Raw genomic sequence first — 13,430 nt, forward strand, 5'->3', positions numbered from 1 at the left:
TGGGGAAAAAACTTGATGTGATCCTAATAAAATCCAGCCATCTGATTGCAGAACTCATATAAATCGGTTAGTCCTCCTGCCTATGCCTATATGACGTCATCTGCTTGTCACGTCATATTTGACATGGTTCCCATTTTGAGTTAACATACTGATCTCACTGGCGTCATAAGGTAGAATTGATATTGTCAAACAAACATAGTTCAAAACACGTCGTGAAAATGAATATAAACTGAGGAGCAAAATAGAATACACCGAGTTTGCTTTTTCGTGTACAGTTAACTACGGTTATAACGAACTCAAAGGGACTACTAATTTTAGAACGTTATAACCGTAATTCGTTATAAGCATATATACAGCATAACTACAGCATATAGTCGGGACTAAAAAGTTAGTTCGTTATATCCGTTAGTTCGTTATAAGCGTGTTCGTTATAACCGTAGTTTACTGTAATTGAAAAATAAAAGAACTATTGTTAAATTTGCCTACTTGACCATCAACCATTCCTTCAAATGTTATAAAATTGTGTTCAGAAAAATTTATTTTCCTAAGTTACCAATCACCAGCATCGTATGATTTTGGGGGGAAAATAATTAAAAGTTATCCCCAAAAAAATATTTAATATAATAAAACCTTGTAGAAGTATTATTTGAGTGCTGACTAAGCGCCGGTATAGTTCATTTTGGGGAAATAATATGTCTAACTTGTGATATTTTTATTTGAAAATCATTCATATGGTAAAATCCACTGAGAGGTATTGTTTCATTTGATCCTCAGATTAACTGAACATTTCAGAACAGCCTTCAACCTTCGATCTCGCTTTGTGTAAACCCATTCAGCTAGTCCGGTATACCTGGGTAATGGCACATCAACTACTCACCACAACCTCGTGCATAACACATAAAGTTTTAAGAGAATTTAAAATCATACCTTACAAATCGGCTAAGGAGACATTTATCTCTTTAATTCTTTATGTGTGTGTGGTGTATAAATGCGGAGATTTCAATCCATTCGACACTTTGATCCTGTTCGGAAGAGAAGCTCCATCTATAGCATCAATATGAAGGCTGTCGCTATTCTTGCTGTTCTTGCTGTTGTGCTGTGCGGTGAGTTTAACTTTTGTTTTAGAAGTTCTATTCCAATGTATATCCAGAATCTGTTGTGCATTTTCCAAGGGTTTACATTTGGCCCAATCGTCAGTCGATGTGTCCATAGAGCCAGAATACTCTCAAATTTGTTTTCAATCCCAGATTCGTTCTGATATTAATCCTTGGTTCGTCGGCATCCCACCCGTGCTTGTTGGTTTCAGAAGGAGTCGGCCTAGTCCTAATAAAGTTTCATAGCTATCGTTTTACATTTAGTAATCCCAGTGAGGGAGTGAGTTGAGTTTAACGCCACCTTTTGTGGTATTCCAATTGTCAGCTGACGGCGTGTCAGTTGAATGGAGGAGGAAAGCCCGAAGTGATCCACAACTCAAACGTTTACCACTTCGGTGAAACTCACAAACATAATTATGGTACCGACAAACCTGGAAACATAATTGGTGCGAACTGGGATTAGAACCCACTATCATAGGTTTCTTGCGTACCTAAGGGACGCAACTCTGCAAAGCGGATGGACCACGACACATAGCTATACTTTTAGTAATTAAAAGCCGTCCATTTAAAGTGTGTATTGTGTGGAAAAGATTCATTGTAACTTCATTGTGCTTGCTGAGGGACCTGTATTAAGATAGAAATATCATTCTACCTTTCATCCCTCTTCACAGCCAGCACTGTCAACTGTGACTGCCTTTGTCCCCGCATCCTTGACCCCGTCTGTGACACCGCCGGCAACTACTACGACAACTCGTGCCAGTTGAACTGCGTTGAGTAAGTATATGCATAAAATATGCTTACAGAGATTCCTCTCATACCTCCATTCTAGTACTAGGAGTATCAAATCAAAGTAGAGTTCATCCCAGATTAGAATATGGTGGTTAATCATCGCCGGTAACGAAACTGCAGCTAACCTATATGACGATTAAATACCACGGTACTTTTTGTGATTTGAAAGTCAAATGTAAATTGATCCAAAAGGTGATAATGGTCATCACGATGAACCTTTACATTGTAGGGGTGCCGTCCAGGCCGCAGAAGGCGCCTACACCTTCAGTGCCAATTCTTGTGTTGCTGCCAGGAAGTAGATGACGTTCACCTTCACCTTTAACCAAATGGAGCGTCCCCGACTACAGAAGCACATACTGGTTGTGCAATAAAACATAGAAGCAATCCATCTGTCTGTTTTTCATGTATATTTACATCTTCCCGAGCAAGAGAGTTAACTGACTATAAAAGTCCAGTTTCCAACCTTGCCGAACTAGGCTGGTATAATGGAGTTACATTTTGCTAGACTAACGAGTCTATGCATAGTCCAATCAAAATCGCGCAACGAAATGATGACATTTGTTTTTAGGCAAAAGTCTCTCCGCCACAGAGGGGCATGTCAAAGCCGATTATGATATCCCGTTCTGATCACAACTGTTCACAATGTAATAATTCTTTAATTTGAAGTTTACACGATATACGGCTTTTCCATTGGACGAGTGGTCGGTCGCATGACCGCGAAATTGACGTTCATAAGTGTATGAACGACACAATTTGACGTTCATACGTTTTTCACGAAATCGTGTTCTTGAAATGACGTAAACTCTGACGGACTACTTCCACATTCCTTGGGAAACCCCTGGGAATTCCCTAGCACGAAAACATACATAAGCGTTCTTTCTGATCGTTTAGAACCTTTATAATTGGTCTCAGCGTTTCAGTCTACATTGAGAAATGTCAGAGAGCATGACTGCATGATTGTTCACGAATAGCCTCGCTGCGGCCTATCCTAATGAACAAACGAAGAAATGCACATCTAAACTATCGTGGTATCGACTCAATCCGTGCCTAGGCTGACATTGACCGTGTCCAGCAATCTACGCATTTACCTTGGTGTCTGTTTGACGCATCTTTAATCACCTTTCAATAATCGGTCAGTTGATCAATGATGACTAACACATGTAACCGCCACAGGTTCATTAACAACTTCGGAAATCCTCCCGTCACGTTTATCGTGTCGGCCATTTTCACGTCTTGTACTTGATGTAAAGGTATTACGATGCGCTTTCATTGTGACTGACTTGCAGAGGTAGTTCTTTACAGACCTTTCTCATCTATTGGTGATATAATTTGAACACATGTGTTGCGTAAGATGTTTCTGAAGAGCAAGTTGTGCATCCATACGCTCATGTTACCTCTCCTTTTGGGAAACTATTTTATTCCGCGATACAGCTGGTCGTTGTTTGGCTGTCAGTGACAACATGAAGTCACACGTACTAAATAAAATTGTGTTTAGATCTTGGCCTACATCCTTTGAGGTAGGAAATTTTGATATAAAATTATAAGAATTGACTTTCACTTTGTCGCAAGCTCCGACGTTCATACAGTTTGGCCCTCACTCTACGAAGGTTCATACTCCAATGAACTCACACAAAGTGAAGGTCAATTCTTAATTGAAGTTGTCAATTCATTAGTATATATTCCTGATACCGTCATTGATGTGATACAATTAATATAGTGGCAAGGAACATCATCCCTAATGGTTAATCACACTGTTAGGTCTTGGGGTAAAGCTTCCGGTAAGTTAATTAAAGACAAATTATGTAGACATTAAAAGGGTTGCTTATTCACCAATCAACCCAGACAGGATACGACAAAGGGAGGACAGACTAGAGAGTTGACTGACCACTGGCCATTCTCTGCCATCATTGTTTCATTCCAATCTTCATTCAGTCCCCTCCTACAACACGCATGAGCATAAATTGTTCGGAATGTTGGCGCACGTAAATGCAATGTTGCAGTAACGTATATATTTCCATCAAATAGGGAGTCAACCGGCTTTGTTGTGTAGAGGATAGGGCATCTGTCCAGAGAGAGAGTGAAAGGGTCCGTGGTTCAATCCCCTGCCCCGTCATATCAAAAGACGTGAACATATGGTCACGTGATTAGGTTCACTGTGGGTGTTGTGATTCTGATCTGGGAAAAGGTTTCAGACATATTTCATGGACTACCAACCTGATAAGTATGCCAGCATTCGGATTTACTAACATAAACATTGCTATCACAGTTTGGAGAGGTCGAGTCGGTTGTTTTGTCCCTCGGGGCGGACAACCACCATGCATATACCTCGGTACACAGCTATCATGTCGGATGCCTTTGGCGTTTTGCCTGCTTTTTTGTAGTTAACATTCTTACTTGCCTCAGGGTCCATCTATAACACCCACAGTTCAGGATACAAGGGTTCAAACTATGTTATCTTTTCAGAATGTTTCAGATCAATGTTTGACTCTTGACAATGAGACCACTATTAGTTACCTCGCTAAAACACCAGTTTCGTGACGAGAAAGTGAAGTTGAGAAAACACGTACATGTTTTTGACTTGGGAATACAAACTGATAATCTGGAGGCTCAGTCCCGGCGTTGCAACTTTTCATGGGCTGTCAGATTGAAACAGAGAACAGGGTGTGGGATTTTATGTGCTCGTCACTGAACATCAGCTCCTCCAGCAAAGATGGTATTGAGCGTACCCTAAGACTGCATATCACGCATTGGGAACAGACATGTGATTGTCAAATTTACCTTCTTTTTTGATAATTCTGAAATATTGACATATTGAACAAAAAATTGAAAAAAAATGAACAATTTCGAGTGTCTGAGGATTTTACAGAGCGAATGCGACAGACAGATCAAAATTGATCACCTTCATAATGATAGCGAGGGGTGACAAAAAAGTCTCGCGTATGAGCTATGGCAAGTTTGTTATCGATGATACGTGGATTGATGATTACATTGTCACAGACAATAATTCTGGACATACCGTTATGTATATGAAATCAAACCTGAATTATAATACAGATTTCAAACACTGTATAATAGATTTGACAACCAGATCTCTGCACAACAGACTGTGGAACTAGCACATAAATATGGTGGTGTCAATGTAGATACCAACCTTGATACTACAGGTTGATACTAACCAGATCTCAGATGGAATACCAGATTCAACCACTTTTCATCATCAAGAAGAAAGTACACAAAACTGTTGTTAGGTAAGACCTAGTGAAAACACTGCCTCAATACCAGACATAAATATAACTGATATTATGAGTGGCAACAGTGCCTCAGTTAGAAAAAATGTTATTACCACCATGTGCTCATGGAATATTAACGGCTTCTTCTCAAAAATTGAGTATTCGGATTTTGCTCTCTTTGGCAAATTATGAGACATTTTTTGGTGAATAGAGATAACGCGTATGAATGTGCATGATATTTTGCAAAATTTATTTAACGACTGTGAAATATTTAGTATCTCCCACTTCCTTAAGAGAGTCTGATAATGCTCTGTCTTTCAGGGTGAAGAATGAGTTGTCCCCCTTACATATTTCCTTCTGTTTGTTTCTATCAACCCTGAGGGTTCACCAGTATATTCAGAGAAGAGAATTGAATTGACACGCTCGAAAGGCAATTTATCAACATTCTTCATGCTAATGGCGATTCATTCGAATTTGTATTGTGTGGAGATTTCATTGCCAGGCAGATTGGAAATCAGTTAGTTAAATCATTAAAGTTCATGTTGATTATTTACCTATTGACAAGGACAATAAAACCGATAACTTCTCTTGTTCTCAACAATCTTTAGATAAAGTCATAAACAACAATTGCCTAAATCTATTAGATATGTGTATGATACTTAGCATCCTTATAGTTAATATAAAATTAATCAGACATCACAGGCGATCTGACTTGTGTATGGCATTCTGGATGCAGCGTTGTTGAAAATTTTATCATTTCTACTAATATTTTTACAAACATACCAGACATATACAATAGACTGATGTCTCAAATTGGGATCAGAAAAGACACATCTTCCTGTATTCTTCAGAAAAATATATGTTGGTAATATAGAGAATAACCTTCGCACATCCTGTTATTACCTATCATGTGTACCTCATGAGTTCATGTTAAAAGTCGGTTGAATTATTTCTTGAAGGGGGTATGGACGTTTTCTCTGATGTGATGTGATGTGACGTTACGTTACGTGATGACCACCTCTCACAAGACAATCTATGATCTGAGTATGCCGTGTTTGTTGTTTGAGGGGACTTAATGTGAGATGTATTCAGCCTACTCTACAGAGACAAATGTATTGACCTCATTCTGTAATACATTCTAGTCGTGTCGTGTCAAATTGGAATACAGTTCAAGATAAATTTGATAATTATTTAACCTTGTCGACATTCAACGGTATCACTGAATATAAATAAAAACATAGACATGACCAGATGGATTACTTAAATATTTTATTGCACAATCAATCAAAGGTGAAGGTGAAAGTCATCTACTTCCTGGCAGCAACGCAAGAGTTGGCACTGAAGGTGTATGCGCCTTCTGCGGCCTGGACGGCACCCCTACAATGTAAAGGTTCATGGTGAGGAAGAATGAAAAATTGTAACTGGTACATTCCCTTCAATTTTGTTAGATTACACAACATGTGTTTTTCCTAATTACGGCAGAAAAGGATATTTATCGTTTCATTAAAATCAATCAATGCGATTAAATCTTGAGACACGGCAAAAATAACACCAAAACATAGTTACACGGTAATTAAATTTCCTGCCCTTGTCTACTGGATTAATGTTTTTGCTGTCAAATGAAGCACAGTCTAGACGACATATTTATTGAAGCAAGGGGGGGGGGGGGGGGGGGGGGGTGTTTAGAGAGGACTGTCAAGATAATGGGGGTTGAATGTTAAATTGTATGTCTTTACCATGACCATTCAAAACAAAAGGACATAAGTGCTACGACTTATGTTATCACTTTACATTTTTACGTTGGCTTAGCAAATCGCAAAGAGAACCATCGTATTAATCATCATTGGGATTAATTGCGGTTTCGTTACAGTCGACTATATTCTAGCCTGTTATATTTGGGATGGACTCTAGTTTGCTTTGACACTCTTAGCGCTAGAGTTATGAGACGTATCTCTGTAAAAGTATTTCATTGATATACTTACTCAACACAGTTCAACTGACACGAGTTTTCGTAGTAGTTGCCGGCGGTGTCACAGACGGGGTCAAGGATGCGGGGACAAAGGCAGTCACAGTTGACAGTGCTGGCTATGAAGAGACATGAAGGATAGAATGATATGTCTATCCTGATACAGGTCTCTCAGCAAGTATAAGCTTGTTGCAAGGAATATTTTCCACACAGTCTACCTTGTCACACACTTTAAATGAACATTTTGTCGAGTTGCGAACCTTGGGCATGCAAGAAACCTATGATCGTGGGTTTGAATCCCGGTTCGCCCCGATTATGTTTCTAGGTTAGTCAGCACTATACTCATGTTCGTGCGTTTCACCAAAGTGGTAAACGTTTGAGTCGTGCAACACTTTGGGCTTTCCTCCCACGTTAAGCTGACACGCCATCATATGATTCGAATACCGCAAAAGGCGGCATTAAACCCAACTCACTCACTCATTCACTATGACTACTAAATGTAAAACGATAGCTATGTAGCTTTATGGCTGGCTGTGAAGAAATATGAGGGGTAGAATGATATTGCTCAGGAAGCACTTGGTTTTTGCAAGGAATATTTTCCAAACAATATACCTTGATCGACACTTTAATTGACGACTTTTAGTTAGTAAATGTAAAACGATATAAATTTACTTCATGCAGACGTGGTTCATCTGAAACTGACTAATATGGGTGTGGTGGTGACACTAATAAGGATCGAAATCAGAAAAAATCTGGGCTTAAAAATTATAAGAGGGTTCTGACTCAACTAACTCTGGCGACTTCCTCCATCTCAGGCGACAGAGTCAATTATGACCCGTGGGAAAATGCACAAGGGATTGTGCATGATACATTTGAATATAACTGATGAAACAGAGCTCAAACTCACCACACAGCACCGCAGCAAAAACAGCAAGAATAACAGCAGCCTTCATCGTGATGCCAAAGGATGGAGCTTCTCTTCCGAACAGGATCAAAGTATCGAATGGATTCAAATGTCTGTATTTATACACTACATACGGCCCATAAAATACTAATTCAAGTAATATATAGCTCCTCGGTCGATTTTTAAGTCGAGGATATATTGTATCCTCAAGCACCGGGTTGCTATAAGTAGTTTGTGTCGCGTACTACCAACTTCATATCAACATAAAAACAATCTCATGTGAACGTAAAACTATATTTATTATTCAAACAACATGTTTTGCCATAGCATCCACTTTGGGTCAATTTGGAGCTTTGTTTTCAGACTTGCAGGTGTTACTGAGTTTTCGATGCCCGGTTTCAAATATTAACATTTCAGGGCATCGAATATTCAATAACATCCGATAATCGAAAACACGAAATGTTTCTCGACATTGCAAAATACAGAAGTTGTAATCTTCTGCAGCACTCTCTCTTGATGTGAACTCTCACAGTTGTGAGGCAGACATGTCGTCACTCTGCAATGGGCTGACGTCATGCTGGAATACTTTGACGCCTGGTACAACTGAACTCATATTGTTGGCAGAATGTGGAAAAAACAAGTAAACGAAAATTGGTCTGAAACATATTGATCCAACTGGATAATTATTTAACGTGTCACTGCCATGAAGGCATAATCACAACAACAAAAATGGCTTCATCCACCTCTTGATTCACATGAGTAAAAAACAATCTCAACGGTCAACCCATTACACAATGGTAGCATGACAGAGGATAGAACTTACAGCTTATAACTTATAACACAAAGAGGTGAGCAGCAATTATTCCAAGCAGGATGTTGGCATCATCGGCTTATTTCTCCACAACGAATTGCGCTTCGCGTACCCTGATGTTATGGAGTCTCTGATTTTGCAACCTCTGTCAGTTGTAAAAGGTAAAGTGATGCGTAATGACGTTTAACGCCGCGTTGAATAGTATTGCACTTACAAAGCGACATGCACTAGTTCGGACCAGTGCCGATTTTATAGTGCTAGCCAACTGAGATGCCATGCTTCAGTTTGACATGAACACAATGACAGAGTATACTGCGAGCCGGACCTGTCCTTGTGTTTAAGTCCCTAAATGCTGAGTGCCCGACAGAATAACAACAAATAATCTTTTCACGTCATTTGGTGTGATGCAGCCGGGGATCGAACCCCGACCCTCCGCTCTCTGGGCAGACACTCAGCCACTGGATCTCGGGGGTGGTCCAGTTGTAATAAATATGCAACAATGGTGGTTCATTTGGAACATAAATGCACTGTGTTTCGATATAGAGCTAGCATTCCTGTCAATGCATGTCATTTGTATAATGATGTGGGGAAAAAACTTGATGTGATCCTAATAAAATCCAGCCATCTGATTGCAGAACTCATATAAATCGGTTAGTCCTCCTACCTATGCCTATATGACGTCATCTGCTTGTCACGTCATATTTGACATGGTTCCCATTTTGAGTTAACATACAGATCTCACTGGCGTCATAAGGTAGAATTGATATTGTCAAACAAACATAGTTCAAAACACGTCGTGAAAATGAATATAAACTGGGGAGCAAAATAGAATACACCGAGTTTGTTTTTTCGTGTACAGTTAACTACGGTTATAACGAACTCAAAGGGACTACTAATTTTAGAACGTTATAACCGTAATTCGTTATAAGCATATATACAGCATAACTACAGCATATAGTCGGGACTAAAAAGTTAGTTCGTTATATCCGTTAGTTCGTTATAAGCGTGTTCGTTATAACCGTAGTTTACTGTAATTGAAAATTAAAAGAACTATTGTTAAATTTGCCTACTTGACCATCAACCATTCCTTCAAATGTTATAAAATTGTGTTCAGAAAAAATTATTTTCCTAAGTTACCAATTACCAGCATCGTATGATTTTGGGGGGAAAATAATTAAAAGTTATCCCCAAAAAAATATTTAAAATAATAAAACCTTGTAGAAGTATTATTTGAGTGCTGACTAAGCGCCGGTATAGTTCATTTTGGGGAAATAATATGTCTAACTTGTGATATTTTTATTTGAAAATCATTCATATGGTAAAATCCACTGAGAGGTATTGTTTCATTTGATCCTCAGATTAACTGAACATTTCAGAACAGCCTTCAACCTTCGATCTCGCTTTGTGTAAACCCATTCAGCTAGTCCGGTATACCTGGGTAATGGCACATCAACTACTCACCACAACCTCGTGCATAACACATAAAGTTTTAAGAGAATTTAAAATCATACCTTACAAATCGGCTAAGGAGACATTTATCTCTTTAATTCTTTATGTGTGCTTGTGTGGTGTATAAATGCGGAGATTTCAATCCATTCGACACTTTGATCCTGTTCGGAAGAGAAGCTCCACCTATAGCATCAATATGAAGGCTGTCGCTATTCTTGCTGTTCTTGCTGTTGTGCTGTGCGGTGAGTTTAACTTTTGTTTTAGAAGTTCTATTCCAATGTATATCCAGAATCTGTTGTGCATTTTCCAAGGGTTTACATTTGGCCCAATCGTCAGTCGATGTGTCCATAGAGCCAGAATACTCTCAAATTTGTTTTCAATCCCAGATTCGTTCTGATATTAATCCTTGGTTCGTCGGCATCCCACCCGTGCTTGTTGGTTTCAGAAGGAGTCGGCCTAGTCCTAATAAAGTTTCATAGCTATCGTTTTACATTTAGTAATCCCAGTGAGGGAGTGAGTTGAGTTTAACGCCACCTTTTGTGGTATTCCAATTGTCAGCTGACGGCGTGTCAGTTGAATGGAGGAGGAAAGCCCGAAGTGATCCACAACTCAAACGTTTACCACTTCGGTGAAACTCACAAACATGAATATGGTACCGACAAACCTGGAAACATAATTGGTGCGAACTGGGATTAGAACCCACTATCATAGGTTTCTTGCGTACCTAAGGGACGCAACTCTGCAAAGCGGATGGACCACGACACATAGCTATACTTTTAGTAATTAAAAGCCGTCCATTTAAAGTGTGTATTGTGTGGAAAAGATTCATTGTAACTTCATTGTGCTTGCTGAGGGACCTGTATTAAGATAGAAATATCATTCTACCTTTCATCCCTCTTCACAGCCAGCACTGTCAACTGTGACTGCCTTTGTCCCCGCATCCTTGACCCCGTCTGTGACACCGCCGGCAACTACTACGACAACTCGTGCCAGTTGAACTGCGTTGAGTAAGTATATGCATAAAATATGCTTACAGAGATTCCTCTCATACCTCCATTCTAGTACTAGGAGTATCAAATCAAAGTAGAGTTCATCCCAGATTAGAATATGGTGGTTAATCATCGCCGGTAACGAAACTGCAGCTAACCTATATGACGATTAAATACCACGGTACTTTTTGTGATTTGAAAGTCAAATGTAAATTGATCCAAAAGGTGAAAATGGTCATCACGATGAACCTTTACATTGTAGGGGTGCCGTCCAGGCCGCAGAAGGCGCCTACACCTTCAGTGCCAATTCTTGTGTTGCTGCCAGGAAGTAGATGACGTTCACCTTCACCTTTAACCAAATGGAGCGTCCCCGACTACAGAAGCACATACTGGTTGTGCAATAAAACATAGAAGCAATCCATCTGTCTGTTTTTCATGTATATTTACATCTTCCCGAGCAAGAGAGTTAACTGACTATAAAAGTCCAGTTTCCAACCTTGCCGAACTAGGCTGGTATAATGGAGTTACATTTTGCTAGACTAACGAGTCTATGCATAGTCCAATCAAAATCGCGCAACGAAATGATGACATTTGTTTTTAGGCAAAAGTCTCCCCGCCACAGAGGGGCATGTCAAAGCCCATTATGATATCCCGTTCTAAACACAACTGTTCACAATGTAATAATTCTTTAATTTGAAGTTTACACGATATACGGCTTTTCCATTGGACGAGTGGTCGGTCGCATGACCGCGAAATTGACGTTCATAAGTGTATGAACGACACAATTTGACGTTCATACGTTTTTCACGAAATCGTGTTCTTGAAATGACGTAAACTCTGACGGACTACTTCCACATTCCTTGGGAAACCCCTGGGAATTCCCTAGCACGAAAACATACATAAGCGTTCTTTCTGATCGTTTAGAACCTTTATACTTGGTCTCAGCGTTTCAGTCTACATTGAGAAATGTCAGAGAGCGTGACTGCATGATTGTTCACGAATAGCCTCGCTCCGGCCTATCCAAATGAACAAACGAAGAAATGCACATCTAAACTATCGTGGTATCGACTCAATCCGTGCCTAGGCTGACATTGACCGTCTCCAGCAATCTACGCATTTACCTTGGTGTCTGTTTGACGCATCTTTAATCACCTTTCAATAATCGGTCAGTTGATCAATGATGACTAACACATGTAACCGCTACAGGTTCATTAACAACTTCGGAAATCCTCCCGTCACGTTTATCGTGTCGGCCATTTTGACGTCTTGTACTTAATGTAAAGGTATTACGACGCGCTTTCATTGTGACTGACTTGCAGAGGTAGTTCTTTACAGACCTTTCTCATCTATTGGTGATATTATTTGAACACATGTGTTGCGTAAGATGTTTCTGAAGAGCAAGTTGTGCATCCATACGCTCATGTTCTTTTCATTTTGGGGAACTATTTTATTCCGCGATATAGCTGGTTGTTGTTTGGCTGTCAGTGTAAACATGAAGTCACACGTACTAAATAAAATTGTGTTTAGATCTTGGCCTACATCCTTTGAGGTAGGAAATTGTGATATAAAATTATAAGAATTGACTTTCACTTTGTCGCAAGCTCCGACGTTCATACAGTTTGGCCCTCACTCTACGAAGGTTCATACTCCAATGAACTCACACAAAGTGAGGGTCAATTCTTAATTGAAGTTGTCAATTCATTAGTATATATCCCTGATACCGTCATTGATGTGATACAATTAATATAGTGGCAAGGAACATCATCCCTAATGGTTAATCACACTGTTAGGTCTTGGGGTAAAGCTTCCGGTAAGTTAAAGACAAATTATGTAGACATTAAAAGGGTTGCTTATTCACCAATCAACCCAGACAGGATACGACAAAGGGAGGACAGACTAGAGAGTTGACTGACCACTGGCCATTCTCTGCCATCATTGTTTCATTCCAATCTTCATTCAGTCCCCTCCTACAACACGCATGCTGAACTCAGAGCATAAATTGGTCGGAATGTTGGCGCACGTAAATGCAATGTTGTAGTAACGTATATATTTCCATCAAATAGGGAGTCAACCGGCTTTGTTGTGTAGAGGATAGGGCATCTGTCCGGAGAGAGAGTGAAAGGGTCCGTGGTTCCATTCCCTGCCCCGTCATATCAAAAGACGTGAACATATGGTCACGTGATTAGGTTCACTGTGGG

At 39.7% G+C, this 13,430-nt stretch overlaps 2 long non-coding RNA genes across 2 annotated transcripts; one reads left to right on the top strand and one right to left on the bottom strand.

The window, feature by feature from the left end:
- Positions 1–6,414: 6,414 nt before the first annotated feature.
- On the bottom strand, positions 6,415–8,083 carry LOC125373150. Its single transcript, XR_007218326.1, has 3 exons — positions 7,987–8,083; positions 7,096–7,198; positions 6,415–6,490 (listed from the first exon to the last, which is right to left on the bottom strand). It is a non-coding gene; the product is annotated as an uncharacterized LOC125373150 (long non-coding RNA).
- Positions 8,084–10,379: 2,296 nt separating this feature from the next.
- LOC124111641 lies at positions 10,380–11,649 on the top strand. Its single transcript, XR_006857517.2, has 3 exons — positions 10,380–10,485; positions 11,148–11,250; positions 11,495–11,649. It is a non-coding gene; the product is annotated as an uncharacterized LOC124111641 (long non-coding RNA).
- Positions 11,650–13,430: the final 1,781 nt, after the last annotated feature.

This window comes from Haliotis rufescens, unplaced genomic scaffold, assembly GCF_023055435.1.
Source record: "Haliotis rufescens isolate VD_foot unplaced genomic scaffold, xgHalRufe1.0.p SCAF_5, whole genome shotgun sequence".
In the NCBI taxonomy this organism is placed as follows: Eukaryota; Metazoa; Mollusca; class Gastropoda; order Lepetellida; family Haliotidae; genus Haliotis; species Haliotis rufescens.